This window comes from Procambarus clarkii, chromosome 62 (assembly GCF_040958095.1).
Source record: "Procambarus clarkii isolate CNS0578487 chromosome 62, FALCON_Pclarkii_2.0, whole genome shotgun sequence".
Taxonomy (NCBI): Eukaryota; Metazoa; Arthropoda; class Malacostraca; order Decapoda; family Cambaridae; genus Procambarus; species Procambarus clarkii.
This window is the reverse complement of record NC_091211.1, coordinates 26,839,399-26,845,398: the sequence shown is the minus strand read 5'-3', so window position 1 is coordinate 26,845,398 and position 6,000 is coordinate 26,839,399.

Sequence of the window (6,000 nt, the reverse complement as noted above, 5' to 3'; positions counted from 1 at the left end):
AGTGATTATAGAGTTGAGAAAAGTGTGGGGGGAGGTTTAGGATCGAGCCCCACCCCCTTTTTTTTAACGATTACTGCCCAATCGTTTCTGAAAAATGAATTTCTTTTTTGTCTCATTTTACACTACTACCCCCACCACTCCCCCACCTTGATATTATTATTATTTATTTTAGATTTATTTAAGATTTTACGTTTTCTGATATACAGATGTAGTTTTAGATTAGTTAGATTAGAGGTTAGATTAGTTCAGATGTAGTGTGGAGGAAAATACATTTTATGTATATGTAAATACACAGGACACACACAGTCACAACACATGTATACATACAGCAGCTAAACCATGTATGTGTGTGTGTGTGTCTGTGTTGTGTGGGTGTGTGTGTGTGTGTGTGTGTGTGTGTGTGTGTGTGTGTGTGTGTGTGTGTGTGTGTGTGTGTGTGTGTGTGTGTACCTGAGTTTACATATGTATGTATGTATGTATGTACCATGTAAGTGTGGTTATATGTGTGTGTGTGTGTCGGGGGGGGGTTGAGATAGTGGGAGGGTTGTGGTAGGTGTTGTTAGGTGATGGTGGTAGCAGTGATGATGGTTGAAGTGTATTGACAATGGTGGTTATTGTTGGGGATGGTGGTAGTTGTGGTGGTATTGGCGTTATTGCCTGCACTTGTGAGGTTGTTAGCGTTGGTTATAGTTGTGTTGATGGTGGTAGTAGTACTAGCGACTGAGGTTATAGTAGGGGGTAGTGGTAGTGGTAGTCGTGGTGGTGATATTGGTGGTAGTAGTGGAGACAATTGTGGCTGTAGATTGAATGGCAGAGGTGATGATGCTTGTTAATGATAGTGACAGCACTCTTAGAGACGGAGATAGTGGTAGTAGTGGTGGCCCCGCTGAGAGAGAGAGACGGCTGAGGTGGTTGGGCTCTTCTAAGGTTTCCGTCAATGTCGACGGCGCGGGCAGTGTTCTAGTGATTCCCACGCCTGTGACAGCAGTCTCTCGATCCTCCGAGTTACTCCTAGTGGGAGGAACTTCCCCTTGTATCGGACTTACACAAAGCCTCGAGTCTGTGCGGTTTAGCGCGTCGCCGAACTCGCCCTCGAAGCGAGAGTCACTCTTCGTCCCTCTTAGCGTCACGAGTCTAGAGAGAGAGAGAGAGAGAGACTCCTTGTTGTGTTAAGGAGCAGTGAAAAGTAAAATTTGCTGCAGTGAAGCACAAAAGCTTGCAGTTGCTGTGTACTACAGTGACGTCAGTGGCCGTGCACTGCCCTGAACCACTGTTCCTGTAGAGGAACGAGGCAGCGGAAGGTCACTAGTGACCTAACGAGCTATTGGTACTCTCCTAGCTGTTTGAAACCTACTTTAACCCAACTTCAAAATCAAAATTTTAATTTTAAAACAGCACTCTAACCCCCCCCCCCCATAAACTAATGGGCATCATATCTATCGCTACATCGCCCTCGAACCATCGATAGATAACCCAAACTATCATCAAATTGCCGAAAATCCACCCGCCCCCCCCCCCCATTTTGTCCTTTAGGGTTGTTCCCCTACCGCCTTCCCCTCCTCCTTCTCCCTCAGTTCTCCAACACACCATGGTGGGTGTAGTGTGGGTGGTGGCGGTGATGGTGGGGAGTGTGGGGGAGGTGGAGACCAGGATCCTCAGGATTCACCCTCAGTGGGTAAGGTCGAACTGCACTACCACTGTTCCACTCAATGGGTAAGTTGATGCCTCTCTCTTTCTGTCTCTCTCTCTCTGTCTCTCTCTGTCTCTCTCTGTCTCTCTCTCTCTCTCTCTCTCTCTCTCTCTCTCTCTCTCTCTCTCTCTCTCTCTCTCTCTCTCTCTCTCTCTCTCTCTCTCTCTCTCTCTCTCTCTCTCTCTCTCTCTCTCTCTCTCTCTCTGTAGTAGTTACAAAAATAGTTACAAAATACTGTCGCTGAAAGATCAATACATGTGTGGCAGGAACTTTTCCAAATATTTTCTCTGGAATATCTCTAATACCTTGTCGCAAATTGAGTTTTCGTGAATGTCGATTTCAATTCGCGAACTTCCATTACATCGAGAAGCTAGTTATTCATTTTTTCTCTCATTCTGTTTTTGTCTCTCTCTCTCTCTCTCTCTCTCTCTCTCTCTCTCTCTCTCTCTCTCTCTCTCTCTCTCTCTCTCTCTCTCTCTCTCTCTCTCTCTCTCTGCTAACAGAACTTTAATCAGAATTAATGGGTAGTAATTGGGAAGCAGCAAAGGTTTTTTCAACCCTGATCTAACACCTTATGTATTTCCGGGTTGTGATCTCGGCACGCAGAACTTTGCAACCCCTGATCTAAGATCGACAGATCCATCTTTTTTGGCAAAGCCTTCCTGGCTTGTCCTGTCGTTATTGAGAGCTTCGCAACCCTTGTGATTGATGGGTGATGCTTGGGATGGATGGAGGGGGGGGGAGACAGGAGTTGAAGGATGGAAGGATAGGTTGAAGGATGGGAATATTTCCGGGTTGAGATTGTCCCTATCGACAGATTCATTTTAAACGAAATATCAGTTTGAAAATATTTGAGTGTATTTATGTTTTGTATACTGGGGGCAGATTTTCATTTAGACATGTTGACCAGACCACACACTAGAAATTGAAGGGACGACGACGTTTCGGTCCGTCCTGGACCATTCTCAAGTCGATGATACTTCATACTTCAACATACTTCAGCCACGTTATTGTGACTCATCGCCTTCATTTAGACATGTTTCATTGAAGGTGATGAGTCACAATAAGGTGGCTAAAGTATGTTGACCAGACCACACACTAGAAGGTGAAGGGACGACGACGTTTCGGTCCGTCCTGGACCATTCTCAAGTCGATGATACTTCATACTTCAACATACTTCAGCCACGTTATTGTGACTCATCGCCTTCATTTAGACATGTTTCATTGAAGGCGATGAGTCACAATAACGTGGCTAAAGTATGATGACCAGACCACACACTAGAAGGTGAAGGGACGACGACGTTTCGGTCCGTCCTGGACCATTTTCAAGTCTATTGAGAATGGTGCAGGACGACCAGGACACAATCGACTTGAGAATGGTCCAGGACGGACCGAAACGTCGTCGTCCCTTCAACTTCTAGTGTGTGGTCTGGTCAACATACTTCAGCCACGTTATTGTGACTCATCACCTGCAAATAAATAACTGTTGAAGATTGATGATTGATGAAGATTAAGCCACCCAAGAGGTGGCACGGGCATGAATAGCCCGTAAGTGGTGGCCCTTTTGAGCCATTACCAGTATCAAGAGCTGATACTGGAGATCTGTGGAGGCGCGACTGCACCCTGCGTGACGGGAGATGTCTCCCGTGATATATAATTACACAATGTTTCGAGTCTATAAGGTTCATTCTGAAGTGAGGAGACATTACGGGCTATTCATGCCCGTACCACCTCTTGGGTGGCTTAATCTTGATCAATCAATCAGTGAGGATACAGGATTGATTGATGAAGACACCCAAGAGGAGACAGGAGCTGTTGTTGTTGTTGTTTTAGATTTTGCTACTCAGAACGAAATGTCCATGTAGCACGGGCTATGGTGAACCCGTAATTGACTTTGGTTATTCGCGATAATCTTGTTACCGTGATATTTGGGTCAAATTTTTAAATGGAGGTGGGGTTTCCTCCTTTTTCCCTGTTTCTTTTTCGCTTCTGTTTTAGCGCACTGGTTTTAGTCTAGTTTTAATAACATTATCTCGGTGGCGGATGTAGTTGCAGAATTTTCACTAGTGAGTCCCATTTCTCAACGGCTTTTCTAATCATTGTAGTCGCGGTGGAATGTGCATGTAATGCAGCTGTTGTCGTTGGATTAATGTTGAGTTTGATGTGCAGGGCTTCAGTAGCTTCACATTCCAGTAAGTAGTGCAACAGTGGCGCCTCTGCTTCTGTTCCACAGATATGACACTCTTTAACTATTGCGTTCATTACCTCCCAGCAGCACTTGTAACCAAGTCTGAGTCTGTGTATGGCTACTGCAATGTCTCTGGATATGAACAAATCCACAAGGGCCGTGACGAGGATTCGAACCTGCGTCCGGGAGCATCCCAGACAAAGCCTTAATCGACTGAGCTACGACATGGTTAAAAATTTTATTTGATGCATCACGTTAGTGTGATCCGTGTGTGTGTCTCTGGATATCTTTTTGCTAGGCTATAAATACTCAAACGACATAACTATTCACTCTGCGTAACGGTTGTGAGTAAATGGAATGTCCTAAAGGAGCAGGTTGTAGAGGCAAACTCATTTCACAACTTTAAAAGCAAGAATAATAGGGAAATAGGTGAGGACTCATAGCATTAGACAACCGGAGGCTAAAAAAAAGCGGGGTTCAAGAACTAGAGCTCGATCCTGCAGGCAAGTGTGAATCTGAGAAGTCTGAGAAGAGAACAAATGACATTCGTATTGACGTATAAATTTTGAACTCAAATTTCATACACAATACAAAATATATAGATGCGAATGAGCCCAAACGTGAGAGGCAGGACCCAGGAGCTAAAACTCAACTTCCACAAGCACAAAAACAAACACATACACACACATACCGACATTAAATTCACAATCATGTCAGAAAATACACCAAAAAAAACGACAAAAGTTATTTGCAAAAAATAATTCGCAGGCAAATGAAATTACGAGAGCTTTTAAAGGCTGAAATAAAAACATTGTTAGCATTTTTAATGTTACATTTTTCATCTATTAATTGGACCATGCAGCAGCATTATATATATATATATGTATATATATATATATATATATATATATATATATATATATATATATATATATATATATAGAGAGAGAGAGAGAGAGAGAGAGAGAGAGAGAGAGAGAGAGAGAGAGAGAGAGAGAGACAGACAGACAGACAGACAGACAGAGTGAGAGATAGAGACAGAGAGTGAAAGAGAGAAAGACAAAGTGATAGACAGACAGACATAGACTAAACCATACTAATACAGAAGTATATATATATTTCATACAATCATACAATGTTATTAACCACTTAAAATGCGTGTTTCACTGGCAAAGAAAACAGCTAAAAGTGGGGCATTAGTTTCGACTGATTGGTCACCAGGCTTCGAGTCCCCCTCTGCACCTGCCACTCTCATTGGTGGCTTGACCTTGATTCGTGATTGGCTGATTCCTGGCCCGGATATTTTATCCCCACTACTCTGCCCCCAGTTATTGGCTGGGGATCATGGGCCTCGCTGCTGATTGGTCACTTGAAATGTGTGTGCACACCCTTGTGGACTCACCGAGGACGAGCTTCAGCTCTTGGACCTGCGTCTTCCAGCCTTCCCAGCGCTTCTAGGGATCTTGTATGTCGTGAACATGCGTCTTTCCTTCTTCTTGTTCATCACAGTGAGGTATAGTTCCCTTAGTCCTTCCTGCAAGCTCTCTTTCACTCTCTTCTCACACGTTACTGTGGGAAATTCAGTTGGAGCCATGTGAGGGATTCGACCCTGGACCTTGGGTACTTCCCCAAGCACATTCCTTAGACCACTGGGCCACAATATGCTAATAAGAAATTAGCTGGGCATAAGATAACACAGGAGCGCATACCAAGGGCACAGGAGCCCATACCAGGGGCACAGGAGCCCATACCAGGGGCACAGGAGCGCATAACAGGGGCACAGGAGCCCATACCAGGGGCACAGGAGCTCATACCAGGGGGCACAGGAGCCCCCTGCCGGAGGGAGCCGGTCGGCCGAGCGGACAGCACGCTGGACTTGTGATCCTGTGGTCCCGGGTTCGATCCCGGGCGCCGGCGAGAAACAATGGGCAGAGTTTCTTTCACCCTATGCCCCTGTTACCTAGCAGTAAAATAGGTACCTGGGTGTTAGTCAGCTGTCACGGGCTGCTTCCTGGGGGGTGGAGGCTTGGTCGAGGACCGGGCCGCTGGGAGACTAGAGCCCCGAAATCATCTCAAGATAACCTCAAGATAAGATCCCTCAGTCCCTCCAAGGCTCCTCCAG